This window comes from Panthera onca, chromosome C1 (assembly GCF_046562875.1).
Source record: "Panthera onca isolate mPanOnc1 chromosome C1, mPanOnc1 haplotype 2, whole genome shotgun sequence".
In the NCBI taxonomy this organism is placed as follows: Eukaryota; Metazoa; Chordata; class Mammalia; order Carnivora; family Felidae; genus Panthera; species Panthera onca.
In genome coordinates, this window is record NC_138346.1 from 42279316 (window position 1) to 42297310 (window position 17995).

Consider the following 17995-nt stretch of genomic DNA (forward strand, 5'->3'; position numbering starts at 1 on the left):
TCAATTTCTACCACTCTGCAACAGGAATGAGGATCCCATCTCCATTTATACCATACTGCATATAAGTGACGACCAGGTACTACTTAACTACTAATGGTGAGTTTATTCATTGGTTTGGGCATTATATTCAATATTGATAGTAACGCAAAGATTCAGTGACCTTGTTTCCATGGGCAATGTATAGGGTGATCTTAATTCCAGGATCATCCCCAAACTGTTTCTGGTTTATTCACGTAAATGCCTATTTACACTGTTCTCACAGTTTAATAGTGATGCATACCCTCTCACACGTATCCAGGTTTGGATAATAAACGATATAATAACCATAGTTCCAAAATATTATTTCTTATAGACATTAGTTCATATTATAGAAGAAGTAATTGTTGATGGTCATAAACATCCAAGGAATGCTGGGTTAAAGAAATTTGAATAATGTAATTCATTTATTTTTTTTATTTTCTAAATTATTCTCTGAAAATTTACTATGATAATATATGTCGTGATTTTTTTTTCCAAAGCTTAATTTGGTATGACATATTAGCGAAACTTATTTTGACACATTGGTTTTTCACGTAGTATTTCTGGACTGATACATAATACTCTAGGGGCAATTGTGAAAGTATACTGTCTGCCCTGTTCACAAACGTGTTCCTAACCCTTCTGCTTTCTAGTTGCTTTGCTGTGTTTTGGCTAGTACATCATTTCTTTTCTGCCGGTCCCTATTACATGTAGCTAGGATGACCACATAATTTATAAATTAAACAGGAAAACTTTTGAGATAAAAGGGAACTCAAAGACATCAAGCTCATCCCAGGATTGCCATGATAAACCATGATACATGGTCAGCCTAACAATGGAGCACAGTTAGAAGTCTACTATTCTCATACACGAGAGAAGAAAAAGTGCCTTAAATAAAATAACATATGTTTTATAATTGGCCTCTTCCAAATTGATTTATCTTTATTTGAGTTGTTTACCTTTGACAGATTCCCTTTAAGTGTTATTCCACTGCAGCTAAAAATAGTGAGGAATGTGTATTTTAATGTACAAGATATGCTCATGACTACATTGCTTCATTTAAAAACTCTTATTTAGAAAAACCCTAGGGGCACCTGGATGGCTCAGTCAGTTAAGCATCAGACTCTTGGTTCCAGCTTAAGCCATGATCTCACGGTTCATGAGCTCAAGCCTCATGTCAGGTTCTGTGCTCACAGTGCAGAGCCTACTTGGGATTCTTTCTCTCCTCTCTCCTTCTGTCTCTGCTCTCCACCCCCCACCTCTCAAAATAAATTAATTTAAAAAAAAAAAAAAAGCTCTATACAGTTTACTCTGGTAAGGATACAATTTATTTTTAACCCAAGGCTGATTAATATTCCAAGAGGTGAACAAAAAAATCAATGTCATAGATAAGAACAAATCCTTACTTAAATATATTTTTCTATTTTGTGGATATCACTGCCAACATTTATTAACAAATCTAAAATGAGATAAATGTGTTAGGCATTTTCAGAGAGGATTCTAAAAACTTATCCTATCCTAAACTATCACAGTGGATTAAATAACAATACTCGAAATTTAAGAGAATGTAAAGTTACACTCACCTTAATGCCAGAAGGCTGGCCGAAATTAATAGCAGTATGTTAGGTCATGGGAATGATGTTTACTTAACACAGTATCTTTAGGGATATTCTAGCCTGAAAAGCTGGTCTATTTCTTAGGAATTTATCATTTTACTTTCTTAAAAAAATAATGCTTTTGGTGTATTAAATAGAACAAAAAATATAAAATTAACTGCCATCTGTTAACTACCCAATTTTTAAAACTTTGCTCTGAGTTCTTGAACACAGTTCTACCTAGTCAGGCCACTCATGGGAAATCTCATATTATTGCCAAATAGAGGTTTAATTCCAAGTTCATTGGTTAAGAATAAAAAACGATATGATCATCAGATGAATGTGGCTGGCATGTGAAAAAATAAGTCAAAAAAAGAGTGCACAAATGGAATATGCAGAAACTCTGAAATGCTTCAGGTGCACAAACCTCTTTAAAGTTTACTAAGGTTGGAATAGATTGCTTTTGAATGTGGCACTTTTTTCCTTAACAAGTCCCCACTGATTGAAACACAATTAACAGTGAATCAAACTTTTAGGACTTTAAGTCAAACTGTCAATTTGTTCAAATGCTATATGTACACTTACTAAAGCAATACCAAATCTGTTGCTGCACTAACTACTGCTTTATTGAATGTCAACTTGAGAGTATTGGCAGTCTGTAGGAAAGAACTACTAAGCCAGGGCTCATGATAGATTAACTGCATATTTGCTTCTAAGAATAGAGTTTAATACCTGTAGAAAATACAAAATATGTGAATCACTAGCATGTAATTTTACAGCCTTCAATACAGTTAAATATGTTATAATTTTCCTCCATTTTAATTGCTAAGGAACAATTCTTTAAACATATTTTCTTTTTTAATCCTGTGGCAATACCTATTTGCAGCTAGAGCTATGGAAGTAAATTCCAGGTTGTAGGCATGGACCAACAAACAATATAAAGTTACAGTATATGGGTAAATATATTTAAGTAAGAGACTTAATTGTATATACATATATGTGTTATGAGATTTATATTCCATATGCAAATATCTATTTACATTAGAGTGTAAATGAAGGATTCCACAAATATTAACTCTATTGGAAAGAGAGAGAGAGGGAGAGGGAACCTATAAGAACTCAGTTTGGGGGCGCCTGGGTGGCTCAGTCGGTTAAGCGGCCGACTTCGGCTCAGGTCATGATCTCGCGGTCCATGAGTTCGAGCCCCACGTCGGGCTCTGTGCTGACAGCTCAGAGCCTGGAGCCTGTTTCAGATTCTGTGTCTCCCTCTCTCTGACCCTCCCCGTTCATGCTCTCTCTCTGTCTCAAAAATAAACGTTAAAAAAAAAAAATTAAAAAAAAAAAAAAGAACTCAGTTTGGTTTCTTGATGCGAACACCCATAATTGTGAACCTACAACTTCTTACATGCATTGCTTCCACGACAGATTTGGATTCTGCAAAACTAGTATCCTTCACCCCCTATATAGTTTAAAGAATAGGGCCATGTTTGTATTGGCTTGACAGTTTTGTTTTACTTTTCTTCCTAACTGATAAATAAAAAAAAAAAAATAATAATAATCGTCTTCCCTTCACACATGGTTAACAATGTTACCTACCAGAGAGAATGATGCCAAATGTAATTGTGAAAATAGAACAATTTTAAAGGATGTGATGATTAAGTAAGCTAATGACTCTTTGTATTCTCCAATCATTTGCATTGCATGTGTGCTGGGTTATATGGATGGATGGAGAGCTGCTCTGGATGTTTCTTACCAGTGCTTTGCAATATAGCAAAATGGGATGCTTCCATTTGACAAGTTTAAGAAACCCTTCAATAGACATGAGCCTTTGGAAACTACAAAATGAAAAAAGAGCAAACACTCAAAAACCTTTGGAAAAGTCTCTGAAATATTTGCTTGGTTACGCACAAAAAATGAAGACTTGCTGGGGGAAAAAAAGGCAAGAAAATTCACAGCAATGTAATATATGGTTTTGGAAAATTTTTTTTAATATTTATTTATTTTTGAGACAGAGAGACAGAGCATGAGCAGGGGAGGGGCAGAGAGAGAGGGTGACACAGAATCTGAAGTAGGCTCCAGGCTCTGGGCTGTCAGCACAAAGCCCGACGTGGGGCTCGAACTCACGAACTGTGAGATCATGACCTGAGCCCAAGTCGGACGCTTAACCGACGGAGCCACCCAGGCACCCCTGTAATATATTGTTTGACGAAAATTTGAAAATTATATGAATTCACTAACTACCAAATAATATCTCTGTCTAGCTTTCATCCATAGAAATTAACCACTAGCTATTTTGAGTGTTGATCAATTTACCACTTGTTTCTATGATGAAATTTTACTAGCTGGTTATTATCCCCTACAAATAACACATAATCACCTTACTTAGCCTGTAACCTATTATGAGACAATCAATTTATATTGATTTTAGTTTATTTTAATGAAATTATAAGTTTTATTTAAAAAAATATTTATACATATTTCTCGAAAATGTTAATCACATTGTAAGAGTTTTAACACAGGGCACCTGGGTGGCTCAGTCAGTGAGCGTCCAACTCTTGATTTTGGCTCAGGTCATGATCTCGTGGGTCATGGGTTCGAGCCCCATGTTGGGCTCTGCATTGACAGTGTGGAGCCTGCTTGAGATTGTCTCTCCTCTTTCTCCCTCACTTGCACTCTGTCTCAATAAATAAACACTAAAAAAAATATTTAAAGAGCTTTAACATATTGTTATATTGGCCTTTAAAAAGACCATGCCAATTTACACCGATAGTGTGTATATTAGAGTGCTCACATTTTATATCTTTATAAATTTCAGGTGCTTATTTAATATGCAATTTCTCATTAGATAGGCAAAAATAGAATCCTATTTAAATTTATATCACTATTTTTATAATGAATATCTGTATCTTATTCAATTACAGTTCAATTCTTGAAATGATCTGCCTATATCCTGCTACACTATTTCATTTAAATTTCTTCTTATATAAGATTTGTGCATACAGTCATATAAGTAATAACTCTTTTGCATGTATATTGAAATTATCTTTTCCCAATTTGTCTTTTCATTTTTCCTTGCATTTTATTATTTCGGTAATCTATATTATGTTTATACTTTTTAGCTGTTTACTGTGAAATGCATCATGTACATATATACATATATATGTCACATTTTATATTGGTAATACCAAAAACTAAATCTTTGCACTCGGCTAGAAAAATAGAGTATTATTTATAGCTTTGAAACTCCGTGTATACCCTCCAGTTTATATCCTTGCCCATCCCTCACAGGTATAAACACTATCCTGAATCACTGACCATCAGAAGTCAATTATAAAGTTGTAATACATGAATCATATAACAATTATGTCTGTACAGATTGTCTACATGACATATGATTGTGTTCCTAAATTATGTAATTCCTGTCTTTAAAATATACTCTAACAGGAACTAGGACAGGCTACATAATCTATAGGGCCCAGTGAAAATGAAAATGGTGGGTCCTTATTCAAAATTCTTCTAAGAATTCTAACATGATAGCAGCAAAGCCTTTAATCAAGAGTGGGGCCTTATGTATCAGCACAGGTCACACCTATGCAGATGGCCCTGTGTGAAGGGATACTCTACCTTTCCTACTTGAAACTTGATATTTTTTTGCCTCTTTATGTTTTATAGTTCAACCAGTGAAACTTTAAGAAACTCATCAATGACTTCAAGCAGTCATTTTCACTAATACATAAGATTTTAAGAGAACACCAAAGATTTTTTTAACCCATTAAAATCTTAGTGGAAATGTGGACTACTTCTTGGTTTGGGGCTTGCCTCTCTACAGGTTTCCATTTACATGTGCATAGGTTTCTCCAGTGTTCATAATTAGAAACAGTCCAATCCCTCACATTTGAAGAGCCTGGAGCAAGAGTAAAAATAGAAGACAGATGATGGTATGTTTTAAATATGTTCAAGTTACAAAAAAAGATAATAAACTGTTAAATAAAATACTTTCAGTTTTTCTACCTTGAAAATAGTTGTGTAATATCACACAATGATTCTTTGTTCATACATAACTCTTGCGAAATCCCACACTACATCTTAAGGACTTCTGGAACCACACATTGTCGCAAGATGAGAATAGGATGATTGCCCAAAAGTACTGGGCATGTACTGCATTACTGCCATCTAAGCAAGAAGATCAAGGGGCGCCTTGAGCGCCGACTTCAGCTCAGGCCACGATCTTGCAGTTCTTGGGTTTGAACCCTGCATGGGGCTCTGTGCTGACAGCTCAGAGCCTGGAGCCTGCTCTGGATTCTGTGTCTCCCTCTCTCTCTCTTCCCCTCCCCTACTCATACTCTGTCTCTCTGTCTCTCAAAAATAAACATTAAAAAAAAATGATCTGCCAAGTCTTTTATTTAACATAATCACATCTGCTGGTTAAATCCTCCCTACACTCAGAAGCAATGTCTGAATCTCATGGCAGCTAGCAGCACAGGCCATAAACCATGCAGCTTTTATTTTGAAGCATAGGACAAGAGATGAGGAGAAACTTTAACTCAAAGCTTCAAAGTGAGAGTCATGATCTCATACGTGCCTGGGTGTTTGGCTACTGAGCTAACAATGTGATTTATTATGGGGGTTTAGACCATGTGTTAATATTTCTGATCTCTGGAGAAACTTGAGACTAAAAAGTATTGTCCTGACTTCCAGGAGGGGCTGAAGACTAAAGGTCAGCCACAAGGCAAATGTGATTGAAGCCCAATAACCTCTGGATACCAAAGGCTCAAGCGAGCTACCCTGGCTGGCAACACTATACATTTTGTCACACATTGTGGCCAAGAGGAGTTACCACTGTGCATGATCAATGGGGAATAGAAAACTGGAAATGCCAGTATTTAGATCCCTCCTGAAACCTACCTTTTGTGTCTCTTCTTTTGGTTGATTTAATATGTATCTTCTTCCTATAAAAAATACTGCAACTAGGAGTGTAGCTGAGTACTACTTACCAATTATTAATCCTGAGGGTAGTTTCAGGAACCCCAAACTTTGAAATTGATGTCAGAAGTGATGGACATCTTATGTGGAGACTCTGCCCCCTAATTTTGTTTTGGCTAACCTCTTTGTAATAGCTTCTATGACATTCTCCAAAAAGTCATGACTCATAGATTCAGGTTTTATTTGCCACTAGAAATCCTTAGTTGGATATAGTCCTATTGAGTGTATTTAATAAATAAGCCATCTTCCTCCTAAAAACTATCATTGCAAAATATATGTGTGTGTGTGTATATATACACACACACACATATACATATGTATATATACACATATACATAATATATGTATATATATGCACACATATATATGTGTGTGCATAATATGTGTGTGTGTATGTATGTGTGTGTGTGTGTGTGTGTGTATATATATATATATATATATATATATATATATAAAACTGCTATTTTACCCATAATTTCAATTGACAAGGAGGTCACCTGTTTGTTTGTTTTTTTTTTCTTTTCTTGGAGGTGTCTCCGAAGTCAAGGAAGTAAACGTAACAGTATAGAAATAAATAACTGTAGTTTGGCTGCTTTAACACATTTCTTCCACTCAGTAGTGAGAATTTAAAGGTATCTGCTATAGCCCTAAATTCTTGGCATCAGTAGTCAAGACAGCAACTACTGTCAGTTCACAAAATCAAACAAATAACAAAATATATTTTGAGTCTTATGTATGAGACAATGTATGGGAGTGGATGAACTATTCGTTTTCACAATGTTTTTGCTTTCTATCCATTATGTTAATCTCTTCAAACCACAAGGAATCAATATTCCTTTCATTCACAAATGACTATTCTGCTGAATTGCAGTACTTGTCAGCCCTAGCAATTTCCATATTATAAATTCTATAACTGATAATATGTATAAATTGTACTATAATAAAAAATCATTTCGCAAAATAAAACAAAAAAGGTCAAAACTAAATGTTGCTAATTACTATTTTTAGTCTTGTTAAGATGAAGAATTATATCATTTAAGCATTCACAAAATGTTTCTCATCAACAGATGTCTACTGCTTTAGGTTAACCTATATTCTAAGAAGTATCTAATATTTGAATCATTTGTCTTCTTCTGTTTGCAAGTCAATAATAATTAAGTACAAATTAGTCATCTGGTGACTCAAACATTTGAGATTATCTAAAATAGATCAGAATCATAAGGAGAAAAATATTGTGTAGCAACAATATGAAACATTAAATTTCAAAATATGAACACTACTGAGGCTTTGATGAAAATCTTGTCTTTCCTCCCCATGGTATATGATCTTTGGGTGGGATTATTGCAAATATGACCTGAATTGTAGTCCTTACAGGTCATGAGATAAGCATCTCTGTCCTGAAAGGTCTTAGAGAGAACTGAGAGCAGGAATGAGTCCTTAGCACTTCTTGGCTCTGGACACATTATCGCCAGCCCAGAAATTAAAGAAGATGAATCAAACTTAAAACTACAACATTGAGTAAATAAAACATGGGTTTAAGAAAAAAGAAAGAACGCAAGCATTATACTTCTGTCACCAGTGCCCTCTTGGAAGAACATATACAACACAGGAAGAAAAATGTACAGTAATTAAAAACTCTTACATTCACTTAAAATATCAATCATTTGTCAGGGTTAAAAAAAGAAAAGAGAATATTTGAGAACTCAGAAATGATAAAAGTTATTTCTATTAAAAAAACAAATTCAATTAGAATAATACAATAACCATTGATGATTCTGATGTTAACTATGTGTTAAGCACATAAATGTGTTTCTTTTTTCCCCGCTAACTTACTTAATTCCATTAATACTGTCAGTTAAATACTAAAAATTCCCTTATTTTTTAAATGAGTAAAATTTCTGGCAGGGTTACCTCCAGCTATTGGGCTCGTGCTGTTCCTTAAAAAATAAAATCCTTGGAGTCCCTGGATGACTCAGTCTGTTCAGCATCTGACTTTGGCTCAGGTCATGATCTCATGGTTCTCATGGGCTCAAGCCCCACATCAGGCTCTGCACTGATGGAGGAGAGTCTTCTTGGGATTGTCTCTCTCCCCATCTCTCTCCCTCTCTCTTTGCCCCTTCCACGTGTACACGCTCTGAAAATAAATAAACTTTGAAGTATTTTTTAAAAATGCTCATGGATTGGAAGAATTGATATTGTTAATATGTCCGTACTACCTAAAGCAATGTATAGATTTGATAGCAATCCCTATTAAATACCAGTATTATTTTTTCACAGAACTAGAAGCAAATAATTCTAAAGTTCATATGGAATCATGAAAGACCCTGAATAGCCAAAGCAATCTTGAGTAACAACAACAAAAGCTGGAGGTATCATTATTCCAGAATTCAAGATATACTACAAAGCTATAGTAATCAAAACAGTATGGTACTAGCACAAAACAGATACATAGACCAGTGGAATAGGATAGCAAGCCCAGAATAAATCCACACTTATATGGTCAATTCTTCTAGGACAAAGGAGGAAAAAAATACACAATGGGGTGTGCAGTTTTCATTGGAGAATATATGACGAAGAATATTCAGTAAATGGTATTGTGAAACTAGACAGCTACATGCAAAAAATAAAAATAAAAAAAATGAAACTAGATCCTTTCTTATACCATACACAAAAATAAACTCAAAACAGAATAGAGATCTAAATGTGAGACCTGAAACCATAAAACTCCTACAAGAAAACATAGGGAGTAATCCCTTAAGCATCAGTCATAGCAACATTTTCCATATATGTCTCCTAAGGTAAAGGAAACAAAAGCAAAAAAATAAACTGTTGCGAGTATACCAAAATAAAAATGTTTTGCACAGTGAAGGAAACCATCAACAAAATGAAAAGACAACCTACTGAATGGGAGAAGATATTTGTAAATTATTATGTATCTGATAAAGGGTTAATATAGCAAATACATAAAAACTTCCACAACTTAACATCAAACAGATAATCTGATTAAAAATGGGAAAATCTGAATAGACATTTTTCCAAAGAAGACATACAGATAGCCAACAGATACATGAAAAGATGCTCAACATAACTAATAATCAGCGAAATCCAAGTCAAAACTTCAATGAGAGATCATCTCACACATGGCAGGATGGCTAAAATCAAAAACACGAGGAATAATGAGTATTGGCAAGGACCTGTAGAAAAGGGGAGCTTTATGCACTGTTGTTGGGAATGACTGGTGACTGGTGCAGCCACTGTGGAAAACAGTATGGCGTTTTCTTAAAAAATTAAAACCAGTAATAACCTATGAGCCAGTAATTCTACTGAGTATTTACCCAAGTAAAGCAAAAACACTAATTCAAAAACTTATGTATCCCTATGTTTCTTGCAGCATTGTTTACAATTGCAAAGACATGGAAGCAAATAGGGACCCGTAGTACATGAATGGATAAAGATGTGGTAAATATATACAATGGAGTATTACCGAGTTATAAAAAAGAATGAGATCTTGCCATTTGGGACAACACAATGGATCTAAAGGGAACTGAAATATGTGAACTGAAATAAGCCAGAGAGAGACAAATATCATATGATTTCATTTATATGTGGAATCTAAAAAAAGAAAAAGAAAAAGAAATAAAAAGAAAACAAATGAACAAGCAAACAGAACAAGCAAACTCTATAAATACAGAGAACTGGTGGTTGCCAGAAGGGAGAGCGTTGGGTAGATGAGTAAAACAGGTGAAAGGGATTAAGAAGTATAAAGTTCTAATTACAAAACAAAGTCACAAAGATGAAAATTGGGGAATTTTCATAAAATTAGCATAGGATGAAAATTAGCAGAGGGAACATAGTCAATAATACTGCAATAACATTTTATGGTAATAGATGGTAACTGTACTTATCATGGTAAGTGTAGTATAATGTATGGAATTGTTGAATCACTATGTTGTACACCTGAAACTAACATTGTATATCAACTATACTTCATAAAAAAAATACAGTAGATAATTTTTAGCAAATACATCAACATAGGTAATATAAAGGAGCACAGGAAGGAGATTTTCATGAACTATGGGTACCACTATAGTACATTCAAGGAAGCAAATAAACATAACAAATGATTTTATTGGATGATAATATGTAAATATAGGATTCAAATGCTGAAATGTAAATTTTATGTATGGGAAAATCCAAAAATAGTATGAAATTAAAACACAAACACTTGGGGCTCCTGGGATGCTCAGTCGGTTAAGCATCTGACTCTCTGTTTCATCCACAGTTTCATGGGTTCAAGCACTACATGAGGCTCTGCACTGGCAATGTGGATCCTGCTTGGGATTCTCTCTCTGCCTCTCCCCCACTTGCAGTGTCACTGTCTCTCTCAAAATAAATAAATTGAAGAAAAAGTGCTAAAATACATAAATTATTAAAAAAAAAAAAAACTCAGGTATTGGAAGGGAAGAAGTCGTAGAATTCAAAAAAGAAAACCTTTCTAATGCCGTGCATTGGTATCAAAGTATAAAACCTGGCAAATATAATGTCTTTGTAGAAGAAATTATTTTTTAATAGTTATATATTAAAAATGTTTTTTGTTGTTTTGGGGTGCCTCAGTGGCTCACTCAGTTGAATGTCAGACTTTGGCTCAGGTCATGAATTCCTGGTCTCTGTGTTTGAGCCTCACTTCAGGCTTTCAACTGAGAGCAAGCGGCCTACTTTGGATTCTCAGTCTCCCTCTCTCTCTGCTCCTCCCCGACTCATGTCCTCACTCTCAAAATAAACATTAAAAAATATTTTTTTTGTTTTATTAGGGATCAGAATGAAATCATGAATGAATTCAGAGTTAAAATGTTCAATTTTATAACGAATTAAAGAGGTAAGGATAATGTAACAATGTTTCTATTTCTTCTATTAACACTTATAAACTTTCTACCCAACTCTATAGCAGCAACTAGAAAAAGAGAAAAAAGGTGAATGTCTATAAACATTTTATATATGTTCATTGTCTATTAGTCAGGAAAATGAAAATTAAAACTTTGATGAGTTAACACTTTATATCCAATGGATAGGAAAAAATGTAAGTCTAAAAATAGTGTCAGCAAGGAATTATTAATTACTGGTAGGAATGTAAATAATATAAATATTGATCACCAGTTTGTTACATGACTTTGTTTTCTTGTAAGTTTACACATTCCAATATTGTTATGGGTTGAATGTGTCCAGAATTCATGTTAAAATCCTATCCCCAGTTACCTCAGAATGTGATCTTACTTGGAGATATGGTCTTTGCAGAGGTAATCAAGAAGACAAAATGAGGTCATTATGGTGTGTCCTAATCTACACCGTAATGGTATCCTTATAAGAAGGAAAATTTGGATACAGACACAGATAGAAAGAAGACAACGTAAAGAGACCTAGGGAAGGGGTAGCCATTTACAAGCCAAGGAGACAGGCCTAGAACATATGGTTTCCTCACAAGCCTCAGGAGGGACCAAAACTACCCACACCTCATATTGGTTTAATATGAAAGACAGTAACATATACTGTTTAAGTTACCTAGTTTGTGGTATGGCAACCCTAGAAAATTAACACACAATTTCTCCCGAGGTATATTATGCAAAAGCAAAATTTGGTACATGGAGTTTCTTGAGCCAAATAGATGTTCCTTCACCTACCATTGCCTAGGCTCATCTTCAGTGACAGAATTGAGTAGTCGTGACAGACCATATAGCTGGCAAATCTGAGAATATTTACTCTCTTGACCTTTACAGAAAAGCTTGACAACAGAAGCATGGGTAATATGTCAGTCCACTAGAAAAGAGAAAAAAAAAAAAAAAAAAAAAAAAAAAAAAAGAACTCAAATGCTCATTAACAATAGAATGGATGGGTAAGTTATGGTTTATATCCATTGCCATACTCACAAATGATTAACAATTATCTCTATATTCAAGAAAATATGTGTACAGAACTTTATTATGGATTTTATTGTTATAAGAGTATACACATATATAAAATTTGCAATTAATAAACTAGGATATATTTTATTATAATCATAGAGCAAATTGAGTCTCACAAAATGCTTTATTTCATCTTTACCATACATTATTTTTTTAAATCTCTTTCAAATTTTGGTGCAATCCATGAAAAAATAATTCCCACATAAATATTGGTTGGTGTTTTCATTTACACTAACAAGTCAGGTGAAACAATACTATATTAGAACTTCACTTATTCAAGACATTCCACACTCATGGGTTAAAAGAGAAAAAAAATGTTAAAATGTCTATACTACCCCAAGTAATCTACAGATATAATGTAGTCTCTTTCAAGATACCAATAGTATTTTTCACAGAACTAAAACAATCCTAAAATTTGTATGGAACCACAAAAGATCCTGAATAGCCAAAGCAATCTTGAAAAGGAAAACAAAAGCAAGCTTCATGATTCCAGACTTCAAGTTATGTTACAAAGCTGTAGTAATCAAAAAGTATGGTACTGGCACAAAAATAGACACTAGATCAATGGGACAGAGTAGAAAAAAAAAACCAGAAATAAACCCATAATTATATGGTCAATTAATCTGACAAAGGAACGGATACCTAATGGGAAAAAGATTGTCCCCAACAAGTAGTGTTGGAAAAACTGGACACCTACATGAAAGAGAAGAAAAAAAAAAAAAAAAAAAAACAGGACCACTTTCTTTCACCATATACAAAAATAAACTCAAAATGTATTAAAGACCTAGGCATGAGACCTGAAACCATAAAAATTCTAGAAGAGAGCTCAAGCAGTAATTTCTCTGACATTGGCCACAGCAATGATTTTATAGATTTGTCTCCTGAGGCAAGGGAAATAAAAGCAAAGTTACATCAAAACAAAGTTACATTAGGATTAGATCAAAATAAAATGCTCCTGCACAGTGAAGGAAACAAAATAAAAGGCAATCTATTAAATAAAAGATATTTGAAAATGACATACCCAATAAAAGGTTAGCATCCAAAATATATAAAGAACTTACACAACTCAACACCAAAACCCACAAATAATTCAATTTAAAAATGGGAAGACTTGAACATACATTTCATTAAAGAAGACATACACATAGCCAACAGACCAATGAAAAGATGCTCAATATTGTTCAGCATCAAGGAAACGCAAATCAAAACTACAATGAGATCTCACCTAACATTGTTCAGAATAGCTAGAATCAAAAACACAAGAAACAGTAAGCGTTGGTAAAGATGTGGAGAAAAAGGAACTCTCTTGCACTCTTGGTGGGAATGCAAACTGGTGCAGTCACTATTGAAAACAGTATGGAGGTTCATTAGAAAGTTAAAAACGGAGGCACCATATGGTCCCATAATTGCACTACTGGGTCTTTATACCCAAAATGCAAAAGTAGTAATTCAAAGGGATGCATGCATACCTGTGATTATTGCAGCGTTATTTACAATAGCCAAATTATGGAGAAAGCCCAAGTATCCATCAATAGATGAATGGACAAAGATGATGTGATATATACATATATATATATATGTATGTATATATATGTATATATATACATACATATGTGTATATATGTGTATATATATGTATATATTTACATATATAATATGTATATGTACATGTATATATATATGTATATGTATAATATGTACATATATATATGTATTATTCAGCCATAAAGACAGACGAATATTATTCAGCCATAAAGACAAATGAAATCTTGCCATTAGCAATAACACAGATGGAGCTAGAGAGTATTACGCTAAGTGAAATAAGTCAGAAAAAGACAAATACCATGTGGGTTCACTCCTATGTGGAATTTAATAAAACAAACAAAGGGAAAAAAAGAGAGAGCGAGAGAGCAAGAGAGACAAACCAAAAAACCCAGACTCTGAACTGTAGAGAACTGACAGTTACAAGAGGGGATGGGGGGGGGGGGGGGGTGGATGGGTGAAATAAGTGATGGAGACTAAAGAGTACACTTATCATGATGAGCCCTGAGTAAGGTATAGAATTGTTGAATGACTATATCGTACACCCAAAACTAACGTAACACTGTATGTTAGCAGGAATTAAAGACTTAAAAAAAGAACTTGACGCGTCTATCAATGACACAAGTGATTGTCTTACTGAATTTGATAGTGTTTTCCAAATCCTGGATATGTATTTCCTCTCTTTTGCGCTATTCACAAAGTCATGCCTACTAACACAATCTAGTTTTCAACTTAATCTCTATTATTAACGTTTTATCCATCATTTCAAGTTGAAACAATCGACAGAATAAATCAAGCTCTGATTTGTAACATTTGCCAATTTCCTTGGTTTAGGTATTGCCACCATCGCCTGTTTCAACTGTACAAATGGGTTAGAGGTTTTCTTAATATCTGTGATCCTAGAGATTCCATATTCTCTTACAAGCCTGTCCAATGTGTTAACAATGTTAGCTGAATTCTTAACCAAGTCTGGCTGCATCGGTCCCAGGTAAGTAAGTGCCCATGTGTATTTGTTCTTGAAGGCCTTTGTTTTTCCTTTGATTTGGGGTTAGTTGGTTCGTCATTGACCTCAGTGTCTGACGGATTCGTGAAAGCTTGTAGATGTGCAGATTTCCCTGTTTGCTACCACTGCTGAGAGGGCAGGCGCAATGTTCTTTCCAGGTTAGTGTATCCCTAATGGAAACTGGAAACCTGGTTAGGTTTTTTTTTTGTTTGTTTGTTTTTTTGGTTTTTTTTTTTTAATAGTTTTCCCTATTCATTGAAGTTCACTGAGGCCTCACCCCATCTCTACTCTGCTTCCGGAGGTAATCTTTTCTTTTTTTTTTTTTTTTTCCAGCTAACACATGATACATTTAATCAAGTCTAGATATTTTAATAGGAGGAGGGGTTCGGGGTATGGGATTATTATTATAAATCCTCACAATTTTCTCTAAAAAGTGATTTCAAAGTAGAATATGATGCACTTATTTTTAAAATACTCAATTTCTCCTAGCCTGTGAATCATTTAGAATAAATTATTTTATATTTGAATCTGTGAACATGTCAATAATGCAATTAGAACACTGGTTGGTGCTGAGACACAGCAGGGAGGTGGGAACTACACAGATGGAAATCACATAGCCTCTGTTCTCCAGAAAATTGTATTAAATTTGATATTTATTAGTACATGTTCCTGCTAACAAGGCTCAATACAAAGAATACCATTGTTGCAACTGTGCAATAATTTGGTTTAAATATCCACATTTTAATTTATTACATAGCTACGCAATTATGTTTTTGCATTTAATATACTTAGTTTCATCTAATTACTACATTCAATTATCTTCAAGTTATGCCTGCCTCTATTGTAGAATCTCAAATGCAGACATCTGCGGGATTGTTTTCAGGCTACTTCATGCTATGATAAACATGTCAAAATGATATTGTCTTTCTTCCACACATACTTCAGACTAGTATTTATTTTCAGTTACTACTTCTGCTTTTTTTTTCTCCCACTACCGATACTATAATTAAAGTCACTTGTTTCAAAGGAAACAGAGGATTAGAACAATTGTCAAAGATGTATTTTTTGGTTGAATTTTGTATTTCCTGACTAATGATTTTATCTGTGGAAATTGTTAACAACATCTTAAGAAAAAACGTAGCCCTCCTTGTTGTACTTGCTGGTAACTGACAGCTACAAATGTCACCTTTGAAATTTCTCCAAAGTGTTTTTTGTTGTATTTTTTTTAAATTTTTATTTAGTTATGGCAATATATCAAACCATCATCAAACATCCTGGCTGAAATACAACAACATTAGGATAATCCTAGTATTTTGTACATAGTTTTGGATGTTTCACTCAAGTTAAATAAATTAAACTTAAAATTAGTTATGTCTTGCAAAAAATCAATTTTACTCCTAATGAGTAACAAATGATATAGGATAAAAGTAGTTCAGGACGTTATTGGAATATAACCAATATAAAATTCATTAGTTTTACCGTATAGAATTTGCACCTAACTTTATTTTGGTTGGTTAGAAAATGGCTTACATATTGCTTTCAGTTTAGAAGTCTTGCATGTCTCTTGGTTAATTTCTTTCTTTTATGTCTTGATGATACTATAAATGGAATTCTCAATTTCATATTCCAATTGTTAGTTGCTTATGTAAGGTCGATTCTGTTTTACTACTATTGTATCCTGAGAACTTGCTAAATCCATTAGCTATAGTATTTTTTAGATTTCTTAAGATTATCTATGTAAATAATTATGACATCTACAAAAATAGTTTATTTCCTCCCTTTCTATTCGTATACTCTTTCTTGTCTTACTTTAATAGTGAAAATACACAATACCATGCTGAATGGAAAAGGTGAAGGGCACATTCTGCATTATCCTTGACCTTAGTGAGGAAGTAGGTAACATTTTACTATTAAGTATGAAGATAGATGTAGGTTTCTGTGGATCTCTTTGTGAAATTAATAGATTTATTTCTATTCAAAGTTTTTATTAGGTTTTCTTATTGGATGGGTGAATTTTTTCGAGTGTTTTCTTTATAACTCTTGACATATCATATGGTTTCTCATCTTATTCTTTTAATATGATGAATTACATTGATTGCTTTTCTAGTGTTAAAGCAAGCTTGCATTTTTGCAACGAATCCCAGTTGGTCATGACATATTTTCCTTTTATATATTGCTGGATTCCATTTGCTATTTATTAAGGGTGCTTGCATTTATGTTCATGATGAAAATTGATCTGTAATATTCTTTCTTATCTTTCCTTCCTTCCATTTTTAATGTACTTCTCAGGTTTTGATATTGGGATTGTATTAACCTTCTAACATTTGTTAGGTACTGTGTGCTCCTCCGGTATTTTCTAGAAGAGCTTATATAAAATTGCTGTTCTTTATTCCCTAGATGTCTGACAGAAATCACCAATAAAATCATTTCCATCTGAAGGTTTGTGAGGAAATTTTTAATAAAATTATATTATTAAATAGAGCGCATTCTTTTGCTTTTATCTTTCATGCCGTGATTTGTGTGTTCATTTAAGTTGAAATTACCTTATTTCTCTTACATTGCCAAAATGGTTGACATTAAAATACTTGTAATATTGCTTGATATTTATTTCTGTAAGATCTCCAGTGGTAACCTCTGCTTCATTTGTGATATGGGACATTTTTGTTTTCTTCCTGTTTTTATCCATTTAGCTGGATTTTATTAATACTTTTAATTTTTTCTAAACTATCTTTTGCTTTTGACAATTTACAGTTTTTCTTCCAATTTCATTGATTGCTACACTTTCAGTGTTTGTCATTCTACTTTTTGAATTTTAAGGTAAAGTTACTTTTTTTCTTTTTTAGCTTAATAAGTTGGCCTTTTAAGTCATTGATTTTAGCCTGACTCCACTTCTTTCC

At 33.7% G+C, this 17995-nt stretch overlaps 1 long non-coding RNA gene across 1 annotated transcript; it reads left to right on the plus strand.

Annotated features, from left to right (window-relative positions):
* The first annotated feature begins 14934 nt into the window (after positions 1–14934).
* Positions 14935–17580, plus strand: LOC132672484 (uncharacterized). The gene is made up of 3 exons (XR_009607534.1): positions 14935–15083; positions 16916–16990; positions 17496–17580. It is a non-coding gene; the product is annotated as an uncharacterized LOC132672484 (long non-coding RNA).
* Positions 17581–17995: the final 415 nt, after the last annotated feature.